This window comes from Pezoporus wallicus, unplaced genomic scaffold (genome assembly GCF_028554395.1).
Source record: "Pezoporus wallicus isolate ANWC-B61680 ecotype Strahan unplaced genomic scaffold, APGP_CSIRO_Pwel_v1 contig_6872, whole genome shotgun sequence".
Lineage (NCBI taxonomy): Eukaryota > Metazoa > Chordata > Aves > Psittaciformes > Psittacidae > Pezoporus > Pezoporus wallicus.
Window position 1 is genome coordinate 1092079 of NW_026642757.1, and position 13831 is coordinate 1105909.

A 13831-nucleotide genomic window follows, 5' to 3' on the forward strand; every position below is an offset into this window, starting at 1 on the left:
AAAAGCAACTTCGTTTGGTGCCACAAAGCTTTTTATCCATGTTTTGCCTTGATAGTGTCTTTCTTCATTACTCATAATCAAATGGATCCTCTTTACACATATTTTGTCATTAAAATAAGTGTTAGCATTTTCCCAGTAATTTTTCATGAGAGGAGTCTTAGCCAACCAGTAGTAGTGTGCCATGCTACCTATGTCAACAACTGTAACATATATGCTACACTAATGCAGATGATCTGATCACCTCTTGTGTACTGTCAGCTTGAGTACAGTATCTCAACTGCGCTTTGTTTTATAGAGATTTATTCCTTTATATTCTCATTCTCAATGTGGAAAAGCTATATAATCAGATGAAAACAAGCATATATTCTAGCTCCTGAATACCTCAACCTGTTATTGCTGTTTAACTTAGTTTTGGTTGGGTATCAGGCATTTGAACTAAATTAGAAAATTAGAAAGACATTAATAGAACAGTTTGACCTAACAGGGGAAGGAAAAGATTGATGATTAACATCCTGACAAAACTTCAGAAAGCTGAACGGTTATTGCAGAGTAACAGGGCTTTTTTGTCATTATTTTTAGCAGGAACTGTGATTTAGATATATGCTCCTGGCAAAATATCAGTTACAGAAGCATTTTGGGTCATCATAACAGGAGTTTGTTATTCTGTTTTATAGTTCTATAGGAATATCTGGAATTTTTTTTTTTTTTTTTTCCAAAGGGGAAAAAAACTAACTACAACATTGGACCCTTAACATTTGTAGATCTGTTAATCCTTTGGGGGTTGTATAGGAAAGGAAATTGCATTCAAGATTTTCTTCATACAAGCTATAAAATATTTTCTTCTATAATATCATTTTATTTTTCAAAAGTTTTATCAGGCTTGACATTGCCTTTTTGGGCCACAACAGGAGAGATTAGAAATTTTTCTTACGTCAACTGAAGAAAGTGTTCGTGTGATGACTTGGAGAAAGTCATCACCTTGGTGTTTTTGAAATGCTTCTACTCTCTGTTGTTCTGGCTTTGTCACCCTCCACCCAGCCCCTCGCCCCCCTTTGTTTTGTCACATCTTAGGAGATTTGTGGAAGGGAAGTGTAAAGTGATTTTCTCAGTTTCCTAGGCTGCAGGCTCATTAGACATGTTGAGGTGCACTTTGGCTTTGTGATAGTGCTTGACAAAACTGGTAGAGCTGATGATTCCCTTAAGGGAAGTTTCTAGTACCTAACTGTTAAATAAGAAAAGGTCTGCTGTTTTTTCTTACTGTGAGACTCCCTTCTCTGATTCTACCTCCCAAAATTAAAGATGCAGAACACAACTGAAAATAGTTTTATTTCTGCCCTAGAAATCATGTAATGTAACAATATAAAATTATTGTATATTGTAATAATGTATATAGTAATATATAAATATATAATAATCTATATAATAATAATACAATAAGCCTTGGAAAAAAAAAAAAGATTGCTTCTATACACAAGATAACCTGTTGTAGAAGTTTGTCAGAGACAGATGGGTCAGAAAATCATCATAGAATTGCTAGCTTTTTTTCTTTTCATTTTTTTTGTTATTTTTTTAATTTTTTAACTTTTGGTCTGAGTGTTCACAGAGCAAAGTAATGAAGCTGTTTATTCTTTGCCATATAAGAGCAATTTTTAGGTCTTGCATGGACACCTGTTTCAAGAAAGCAAAACAAAAGATCTTTGCAAATTACTGTTCTGAATGGTTGTCATAGTTCAAGGCCAGGTTGGATGGGACCACTGGTCTAGTGGAAGGTGACCCAGCCCATGGCAGGTGGTTGGAACTGAATGAGCTTTAAGGTCCCTTCCAACCCAAACCATTCTATGATTCTGTGATCAGTCCTAAATTGTGATCTTTAGAGGTCATACAATTACCTCTCACATCAATGTTAGTACATTTAGAATAAAATCAAAACCAAAGAAGCAAACAATCCTAAATCACCTAGGAGTAAGGCAATCACACCTAGATGACAAATGAAGATAGAAAAACTTAATAATCTTAATAATATAGGAAACTTGAGGATTGCTTTACTATGCACCCAAAACTGTTCTTCTAGTTTAAAAAGAAAAACAAAAAAGAAAAAGAGATTTATTACAGTCATTCAATTATTTACAAATGTAGTTCTGGTAGAACTAATTGGAAATTAATCAATTATATGACATATTATCTAACATCGTTTAACTCTTCAGGATATTTTCTGGCAAATAATGGGCACCCAATAGACACCTCCTGTGTTGTGCTTGGACTAACAAAGAGTGTCACAGGCTATATCATGTCTCACGCCTTGGCTGCTTCTCAATTCTGTGCTGACTGATTGACAGACAATACCGAAATGTCATCTGGCATGACCGAGTGGGACACAAAGCTCTCATTTCAGTGATGGCAAAGTGTGATGATTTCCATTACCATAATCAAGAGCTATGGTGAAAGGCAAAGCATCTTTGCAGTATTCTAACCTTCAGAAATAGCAAAGTTCCACAGAAGCCTATTACACTACAGAGGTTTTCAGGAACTCTATGAAATGCTTTTATTTCATGTTTTCACACAATGCAATTAAAGAAATGACAGTTTGTTGCAGGAGGGGAAGAATAAAAAAAAAAAAAGTACTGCAGGAACATGAGAGAGATATTTAAGGTGCAAAAAATAAAAAATCTACAGATTTTGAAACATAACAGTAGAGTTCTGCTAATAAAACTAACATTTTGAAATTTGTTTCTTAGAAGATTTTGAAATTGATGTTTTCAATCAAAAATTCAGTGTTCATTTCTAGTGCTGAGTTATTTTTTGTCCTATCAGTTTATTAAGGAGAAATTCATTGTGAATTGTTTGACAGGAAGGTTTCTAGTAGTTCATTTTCAGAGCACAAATTACCTATACCCATGTGTTCATGAGGTTTCAGGGTTTCTACACTCTCCTCATAAAGAAACTTCTGAAATAAAAATTACTTTTTTTCCAGTTAGTTGCATTCAAAACCTTGCTATCAGTTTTTATTAAAAATGCAAAATGAATTTTCAGCAGAGCTTTGACACTTGCATTGTTAATGTGCTTTCAGGCATGTAATTAGTAGAAGAGTTTAATCTTTTATATTCCATACTTTGATCAGAGTAAATAAGCTCAGAGAAGCTATAAAGGCCAGCATCTTTGATAAAAGAAAGTTGTAAGCAGCACTTGAAGATACTTTCATAAACTTGAATGCACATCATTATTTCTGCATATAATAGACAGCATGTTCACATTATTTTTATTACTGGTGTATTAATCAAACCCATAGTGTTGGAGTTTTTTATTCCCTCTCCCTGTATTCATTTGGAACCTTGTGTTATTTTTCACTGTTCATGGGAAAACTTGAAAACTGCTATCTGTAGCAGCCCGATAAATGAGTGATTTATTCTAAAGCTGATTCTATGCTAAAAAAATTAATTGATCATCAAGAAAACATGTCTGGTAGGCTAACTGGTAAGATGAAGCTGTTTTCATGAATATTTTTGAACATGTAATAATGATCGAAATTAGGGTGCCATTAAAGTAAAATAAGAATTTGTCACTAAATTAGCAGAACAAAATATCAAGTTTGAAAAATTTGCACTTTCGGTTATAATAACTTATATTTAAAACGTTTATCTACTACCACGTTGAAAGGTTTGAATTTATTAATTCTCACTTTTCTTATACCTGCTGGATCAGACCAGTTGCTAATCGATGTTAGTGGGTGAAATAATCAGCAGATTTCTTTTAATGAAGCATCCAAACCTTTTCCTGATGTTTTCAGATATGAAACATTCAAAATGAAATGGGATTTGTGTTTTTCCACTGCAATTGAATAAATAAACCAGTTAGCCACAAATAAAGACTTTTTGGCTCCTCATACTTAATCCATGAAAAAGACCAAGAAACTTGAAAAGATGTGTTGATTTAAAATCATTTTAAAAGAAACTCACAGGGGAATATGATTTCTTCTGATTACAACACTTATCTAAGGCGGCGTGAGGGGGAAGCTCACACGCTTCTGGATTATACAGTGTTTCATTTGGTTTTTACAGGTTTTTGGTGCTCCATTTCTGTCCCCTGTCTCCTGCTCCCAAGGTATTCCTAGTGAGCCTCTATGCATCCCTGGTGGGCAGCCTTTCAGTTCATGCAGTTGGGGATGGAGAGATCAAAATCACACATTTCAAGCTGTTTTGGTTTTGCTATTCAGTCTAAGTAACAATATTGTTTCATTGAGCTTAATTCTTAGTTACCTAGTTCCTCAAAGCCTACATAGGCAGTAGCTCCCAAGGATGACAAATTTATCTTGCAAACCCTGAAGGGCCTTCTTCCACTATTGACTTAAACCTTGATGAAAAAGTCTGAGTGTTCATAAATACAATTGCAGTTAATGAAAATAGTCTCCTGTGCAACTGTTGGCAGTTATTTTCTTATGTTGTCTTCCAGGTGGCTTCCTGCATACACCTTGTCTGGCATGCTAAACCTCAGAGAAATTTGAAGTTCCCTGAAAATAAAGGGTGAATTTCTGGCTGCTCCTACAGGTATATTTAGCATTACAGGGAAGTTTCATTTTGAGAGAAATGTTTGGCCCAGCCTTAAGAGAGAAAATAAGCTTAATCAGAAATTCTAATGACCATATACTATTATTTTTCTCTTGTTCCATTTATTTCCATAGTAAAAAAGTGTCTGAATTTTATAAAACTAAATTGATGTGTTTGTGGCCTCTGATTCTGATCGTACTGCAGACAAATCCCCAATGGAGAATTCTGTTGTGAAACTACATATGTTTAGTAGGTAGTGCATGAAATGCAGGACCACATAGTGAGAAAAAATATGTCCCAATACTAAACTTCATGCTAATTTCAGGAACAATGAGAATAATACAACTATTTTATTTATCCTTTATAGTACTCAATTGCTTCACAGTCTACAGAACACATTTTATATTTAAGGGAATGCCTATAAATAATTCTATATGATCTTTGAGGAATGACAATTTATATATTTTAAATATTGCTTATATAAACAAAGCTAAATATAAAGGCATTTTAAAGATTTTCTGGTTTCATGTCTAAATTATGGAACTAGAAAGAAATTTATTACTTCAGTCTATCTTCTTCATCAAAACCCTAAATGCGTCACTGGTGTTTTACCTCACTGTTCTCTCAGTAAGGTAACAAGAAGCAATGATTTAGCATCAAGAAAACAAAACCTTTTGAAATTCTTTTTGTTTTCTTTCTATAGGGCAGGTCACTGCCTGTACATTTTGAGATGTCATTATTGAGATTTCAGGCTTGGAGGTAAAAGAAAATTTGACAGATATTGCTTAGAAATTGCATATTTAAACACTTTTGCAAAATAAAATGTTAAAAGTTTCTCCTGTCAAATATCAAAATAATTGAGACTACCTATTCTAAAGTGGAGATGCGCATTTAACTCGAAGAACTAAATGAAACAAATGATTTAATGTGATTTTAATTAATTTACCTGTCTCTAGACACTTTCTCTTTCTTTTTCTCTTTCAAAGTCTTTCCTCTTTTTCTCATTAGATTTTCTTGTTCATAAACAAGTTATCTGCGAAAATCCAAAAATTAATCACTTTCCCATCTTTATTCTAAATTTTTCCACCATGTGTAACTTCTGTTGATTTATGCACCAAAATAGAATTCATATTGTAGCTAATATATTTTGATCTGGGTTATCAAAAGAAATGTGCTGTAAAAAGAAATAACCTTTCTAAGCACTATTTTGATAATATTTAATTTGGAGATTAAGATGGAAACATGTTACACTTATTTTTTATTTTCCTTTTAATGATAAGAAAAATCAGGTGGTCATAGTTTAATGTATGTCTTGGAAATAGGAGCAGAAAACTACTGACTAGGAACAAGTTAAAACTCAAGGAACATTTGAAATAAGAAATTTAGTTTGTCATTCTGTATTTTTTTCTACATGACAAAATCAAGATTATATTTTTGTTAAAATGTAGAACTTTACACATTACTTCATACCCTCTATATTTAATCAGTGTACTGAAAGACACAAGAGTCTGTCAGAAAAAAAGTAAAAATAGACTGGAATGATTGAAGACTGCACCACAAAGCATATTTACCAAGAGCTATTTAAAATAGCTTTTCTTAAAAAAAACCTCTGAGATAATATTTTGTATTTTTAAATTTTAGATTGCATTTACACATACTGTTCTGAGTCAATCAGTTTGAAAATGTATTTGAAAGTGAAAAAAATAAAACACCAAAAACCCTACCTAAAAACTGTTATAGTTTGCAAGAATTTTCTAACCTAAGGAAAAAAGCTATTTCAGAAGAAATAAAGCTTGTAATTAGTTTATTAAAAAGTTTTAAATTTTATGGATACTGAATAAGGGCATAATGCACACATACACATTTGTTCTAGGAATACAAATCTGATTTTTCCCCAGATTTATTACAATAAGCTAAATCATTGTTTGCTAAAAGTCACGCAAAGAATGTATCAACATTACATGAAAAGCCAGGAAGTTTTTATTCTGGAAAAGAACTTCAGTTGCAGAGTAGCATTACCAGATCTATCATATCTCTGTAGCTAGAAGTCTATTCAGTGTTCCACAAGCTTCATTTGACTTGAGCAGTGGCAAGGCAAGTGAGACACTGTTTCAGCTAGGGACTTGCTGATGGTTTTTTCCTCTCCTCTCTTCCAGGGCAGCAAGCTATTTCCATAGATGACCAGTGATGCTGAACATCACAGCTAAAACTACAACTTGCCTACCAGAAGCTGAGTAAAGATGGATCACCTCTAGCCTCAGTAGGGAAGCAGTAGCTATGGGCTGTGATTTTGCAGTTGATTTGGAGAACAGCTAGATGCAGATACTTCCTGGGGAGGGAAGGCAACAGCTGATGGACTTTCCCCTCCCCAGCAAAGAGGATGTGATAATCCACCCAGGTGAGAAAGGGACAGCACCTGTGTGATTGACTTTGATCTTCCACGAAGACTCTCTCACTTGGAGGGACATTAGGGTAGACTAATATTTCTGCTACAGCAAAGTCAGATTTCCAAATCACAAGTTATCTTTCATTAAAAAAGTACTGTTCCTTGTTGCTAGTGCAGATGTAGCTGCAAGCAACCGCATAAGCACATATGTTTCCAGTCTGAAAACAGCTGAGTTTTTTGTGTATTGTACGTAGTATTGATATGATGGGTTAATTTTTTTGTGCAAAAAGCTAAGTTCATTAAGGCTAGCTAGGACGGTCTGAAAGAAGGCTGGTATGTATGGCTTGTGGTACATCTTAGTTATGAGAATGGCAAAATTCTTGCCTGTAGTGGAGCAGGGATGTCAAGGGTATGGATGCCATAATGTTAAGGAGCTGCCAACAGCATAAGTCTGAATTAGAGATGTGTAGACTTGATTAAAATTTCTCTAAGGGAGGAAACAGTGCTTAAAACTACACATGGCTTATTTCCATGCTTTTGTGTCAATAATGGAATCCTCCTAGGATAGGAAATTGAACATAACAGCTGTTTATGTAAATTACTTAATGCATGCAGGCTTTTGGGTTTCTTTGGTTTTTTGTTTGTTTTTTTTTTTAATCAACATTTTTAGAAAAAGCATACTATGGACTTAATAGACAGCTGTTGAAGAACATGTGAATGCGACAAAATTGTATTCTGTATAAATTATTCTACTGCTTGGAGGCTGGAGGATTTTTCCTGTTTGGTTTATTTTTTTTTTTCTTTATTCCTTTTTTTTTTTTTTTGTGTGTGTGTGGGTTTGTTGGATTTTTTAACCTTTTAATCTCACAAAATTTACTGCTCCAATTGGTGATACACAGAGTGTTAAAACGTCACTTCATTGTTTAGATAAAAGGTAACAAATCCTACATGTTGAAGCAATGCGAAATTAAATTTTACAAAAGTCAGGTGTTTATTATTTTTGTACTATAGCACAAGTGCTGGTAACTATGATGGAAGGTGGCAGCAAAACAAACAAAACCTTACAATATTTCTATGTTTCCTCAAACCAAAACAGCAGTAATTAATGTTGGATAAAACACTTTTGGCTCTAAGCTGTTGAATATTACTCACAGAATACATTATCCTCCCAAAGTAGCTGTTATTCATTAAATAAATTATTCAGGAATAGTCTTTTACAGTATTTGACCATCTCTCTACCTGGTTCAATGCCAACTCATTGAAGAAATTTTTCAAAAGATAACAGCTTGATTCATGTATAATGTATTTGAAAAGCTTCTTCTCTAGTTCTTACCAGCTCTGCTTAGACTAAGTAATATCCTGTGCATTTACTAATAATTTGTCATTTGGTTGGCAAAAATGAATGGAGGCAGCAATAAAGGAAAGGATCTGACTCCTGAGGTTAGTGGGAGTTTTGCCACTGACTTTAAGTGGGCCCAGGGTTTCACCTGCAATGTTTAAATGATGACTTTGAAATGTGATGTGCATTTGTCTAAACTTTAAAGAACTGAATATATTTTAATATCCTACAGTTAAGAAAATGTGCAGTAACATTTTGGCATAAACTTGCTACAGATGATTGGTGTAGGAAGAGGATCATTATCTACCATGAACAGAACTGTGTGTGTTAAGGAGTTACCTCTCTTGAGAATCATTTTTTGAGCTTATCTCAATCTGTAAATAACAGAAAGCATGGAAATTGCAGTGTGAATACAAAAGTGATTTTGAAAATTTTTTTGGTGATAAATACATGAAGAAAAAGCCCTGCAAAATCATACTGTGTCCCTGCCTCGTAAGAAGCTAGAGTCAGAGGTGATATACAATAAGAAAATTTCCAGAAGCCTATTTGCTGAGCATTCCTTGCATGCTGGACAAAGTGACAATGATAAAAGACCCATGCTGTTGATTATATTAGACAAGACAGGAAAAAATAGTGCAAGATATATTAATGTTGAAGTTAGATTTAAATCTAGGTATAAACAACTTCAGGCAGTGTGCATAAAGCAAGAGAGAGCTCAAAAATAAAGCACCATGCATTTATCCAAGACTAGGAGTTCATCTTCCCAGGCTGCAAATATTTTAAGATGAATTTTGTGACAGCAGCACTGTAATTTGAGTTGGAAGTCCACGGATTTCCTTACCTCTGCCCGTGGACTGCATTACAGCTTGTAGGACCCGTGCTGCACATGGAACTCATATTCAGTTATTTCTTCTTGACAACCTTTCAGCTGTTTCTCTGGCATTATTTTCTGAAATACAGTCCTCCTGTGTGTGTGACCTTCAACTTCTGCTTATTGTCCTGTCTAGATGAGATCAGCTTATTACATCTAATATTGGCCTATTCTTACATTTATGTAATTCCAGTAATTGTTTGGGTTTTTTTGTTTTGTTGGTGTTGGCTTTGGTTTTTTTGGTTGTTTCTTTTTTTTTTCCATAAACTTTCTAAATACATTACAAAATTTTTTAATACCTTTAAACTTTGGAAACTTGCTTACAAAACCCCCACTTAAAATGCTTGGATGGTAAATATATAAGGACTTGTAAAAAAGAATAGTTTGATATTGGTTCCTGTGCTGCTCTGATTTTCAGTATGTTGGTTTTACTGAGTGTAACAGCTGAAAGGAGATTTAAAGCCTGAGACCCTATTGTACAAGTGAGCCTTCCTGACTCCTGATCACAACTGCAGTCAAAATCACTGATTTGTATTTTACTTATTATGGAAAATGGAGGTAGGAACAATATTCTCTGGGAGAAACCTTTTCTCCATCTTGATCTGTGTTTAGGGCTGGATAACGCTATGGGGTGTTAGTGGGACCTTTGCTAATATATTAGTGTATTGACTGAGTCTCAGGGCTGCTGAATGATTTTATGGCACTAGGAGTATCATCCTATCATTCAATAATGTAATCAACCTATTCAGGTACTTGAAATATTCACACCTGCTTTTTTTAAATTTAATTTTAAATGAACTTTATGTTGACTTCATTTAGCAGGATTTTTCAATGATTGCAAGCATTTACCCACCTGAACTAAGGAGGTGATTGATGATAGCTAATGAGATAGGTTTTTTTCTTAATGTTAACACAGTAGAGCAGTGTATTCCCAGAAGAATTAATATAACAGAGTAAGGTGTTTCCTCTAGAAGAGCTAAGACCCTGTGACTATTATTAACACATTGCAGATTGGGAGTAAGGAAGGTGCACTTGCATCAACAGCAGAGGTGTAATATTCTTCCTTTTCCCTGATTCTTCCCATTTTGCTGTTATGTCCCACAATTTCAAGGGACAAAGAATTCAACCAACAAGAAAAAAAGCAATACTGAATGTGTAAAAATATTTGAACACAACTAACCACAACTAACACTGCCAGCTTTTTCTTCTAGCTCTTCTGCTTTGAAATATGAACTGGAAATAGCACAATATTGGGGGGTGAGGGAAGGAACACAATAAATTATTTGGAGCTGGTTTTTACCTAGTGATTGAAATATGTGAGCTCACAGCACTCATATATTATAAATTTATGTATTTGAAGGCACTCTGAGTGGAATGTTTAGGTTATACTTATTTAATATTAGTTTCTTGTACGTAATTTCCTGACTCCAGGTCTTGGCATTTTGCTTTTCATCGCATTGTTCTGAGAGTTCCACTGGTGCATACAGATGGAAAAGAAGAGGTCTGGTTATCAGGTTTGGTTTCTTATGCTGTGTTGTTCCAGTCAAAACATAAGATAAAAGGGTTTTCGAGAACGTAAAGGCTTGGAAGTTTCACTTTGGTATCAGCACCTGCCTATATCATTACACATAATTTGGAAGTTTTCATTAGAAAGAACAGCAACCAGATAATTTTTAGAATAGAGTTGTAATCACTCTGGTGATGCTGGTTATGGGGATCAGAAGTGAATATGCCATTCTTTATTCTTACCAATTCTGAAAAGTTTTATATCTGTATTTTTCCATTGCTTGGAACTTTGGTTATAGTTAAAATAATTACAGTGGTTCTGCATCAGAATAACTGGAATGCTATGAGCGATGTACATGGTCTCAGTATAAGTCTGAGAAGTTTATTTTCCATTTTCTCTTCATTAGAAGAATTCAACTGCCTAAAAATAAAAGTTGGTTCAGCAATAACAAGTCATGTTAAAATCCGATTCTACTTGCTAGTGTTTGCTAATACTGATTGAAAGTGCTTTGAAACCACCGTTTGAAAAATTCTGTAATGACAAGGAATGAGAAAATGGTGATTATCAGTTTTAATGAATATATCAGAAGCCATCATCTGAGGGTCAATGAAGTTCAAGCTTCACCCCTAAGCAAGGTGAAATGCTTCTGTATTGTACCAAGCATTGAAAATACTGGAGACTTGCAGGTCTTAGGTACTAACACAGAGCAGTTGTATATCTTGGGTGTGGTAAGTGAAGACTGAGAAACAGAAATAAATAACAGCAGTAAAAACCTGTAACAAGGTGTTTGGCTTATAGCAGAAGTATGTCTATTCCTTGATCTCATGCCTAAAAAAAAGCAATTTGAGTAAGTGTGAGTCATTTTAACTATAACGGTAAATACCACAAGTGTTCACCTGTGGATAAATTGAAATCTCATCAAGATGGAATATTATGTTAGCCCGTGTGTTCCCGTATAATTACTGAAGTTCACTAAAAGGTGTATCTGTTTTAACCTCAGCAGGAGGCATTCAGAAATATTGCCAGATGTTAACTTTATCTTTCAGAAATTCAAGATGTAGTGAAAGGTGATCCAATTGACATCATCAGAAGAGAAGTATTAAACTGAGAATTTGTTTCAAACAAACAAAAGCATAAACATAGTAACTTTTCATCATGGTTCAGACAGTAATTTTAAAATAAAAACCTGACAAAACATCCTTAACTGCTGTAGTGATTGGTACCAAACATCAAACTTACTGCATTTTATACCACCCTATCATTAAGCAGTTAATTAGGTCATGATGAAACTACTTAAGAGGTAAGGTCAATCTAGTTCCAAACGGCAGCAAAATGATAGCATGCTGGCAAAGAATATAGAAGCAATTAATTTTAAGGTTATTCATGTCTGGGTCAGCATCAATAGAAAACAGTCTTTCTCACTATTAACTGAGAAATTATTTGGGTGCAAAGAAGAGGTGCTTGAAGGAAGAAGGAATATAAAGCAATACTGAGTCAATACTCGTAGATCATGAAGGTGATCTTGGATACCTGCTGTCATGGCTGTTAAATGAGTCAGAAGTTCTTTGCAAATCTGCTGCTGTTCTGCCTATTTGTGCACTTGCCAGAAATCCCTATTCAAATGCACATGGTGTCTGAAGAGTGTGATAAGGTCAGGCAGCAAAATTGCTCCAAATGCTACTGAAACCTGATCTGCTGAGGAGAAGGAGATATCACAGTGCATAGCATAGAGCTGATATCCCCTCTGAAGATGGGACTGGCTAGATTCAGTTCTTAATAGAGATGGATGCAAATGAAAATTCCAGATTTGCATCAGAGTTCAGAGCTCCATGTAGTACACTCTAGTTTATAGAAAGGCTTTTGTTGCTGGTCCTTATAAAAGTATGAATTTTGAAATTATCTTTAATATTTTGCCTTATTCTGCATTCCTATTTTTTTTTCATTCAAATACTGAGTTGGTACATTTTATATCATTGCCTTCCATGCTGCAATAGATTTCACTAAAGAAGAAGGAAAAAAAAAAAAGATGTCTTAAGCTTCTAGCTCTAATCCTGCTCTCTTAATGAGGTAGACATATCATCCCCAGCAACTGTTCAAAAATGAAATCCAAACAAAAAATCTAGAGATCCACCACATTTCTGAGGCTGATAGAGATCATTAGAAGCACCTGAAATCAACTGAATGTTTCAAGGCGAAATATTGAGCAGTAATAGTCAGAACTGAAATCTCTCTAGACACAAGCTGAATGCCTGTTTTATGAAAAGTCATGGTAACTTTTGCTAGAATTTATTTTTTTAGTTTGGGATGTTTACCTCATTGACTAGTATATTCCACTGACTTATGTTTCCGTTGTCAGGTGAGATCATTTGCAGTAACATGAAAAGCAATAGGTGTAAATAGACAAACTATTATTTCCTGTATTATTGAATGCTTTATATGTATTGTAAAGATTAAAAGACAAGTGGCAAATTAAAGGAGAATACATAGTAGTGCCCATAAAAATTGCATTCTGATGACTTGGCACATCACCAGCAATGAGATAAAGATAAATTATCTCAGTATAAATAAATATTCCACAGATAAACAGCCTTCTACATCTGAGCTACTGGTAATGCCCCCAGGAGTATTCTCTCTAATTTGCTCAGTTTTGCTGCCATGCAGAGGAGATGTTTTCCCTGAAACACAATTACAGTCTTGTCTGCATGATTCTGTGCAATAACATCAATGAGTGAAAGATGAAAGTGTCACTTTGTTTTGCATTTTTTCTACAAATATTTTGTACTTTGTAACAGTCCAGTGTTCAAATTCTGAATTAGTTGCATATGCCTTTGTTATGAAATGCCACAGTAAAATTCATAAAGAATGACTATTTCTTTGTAAAATATGTAATGAGAGATTTCCTAAAAAAAAAAAAAAAAAAAAAAATCATTTTATTTCAGGTAGAAATGGAACTCTTGAAATGTTGCCATACTAAGTGGAACTTTCATAGAGGAGGAAGTTAAGCTTTTACATAATTCTGTGTGAGATTATAGTTCACAGATACTGCTGGAGAAATTACTTTGGTGCTATAGTCCAATTTTAATATGGTATTTTGACTAAGAAAGAGACTTTCTTTGAAAAGGCATAGAGGAAAGTGAGAAGATACAGCAGCTTATCTCTTTTGCATCCATAATGAGCACATTATTTA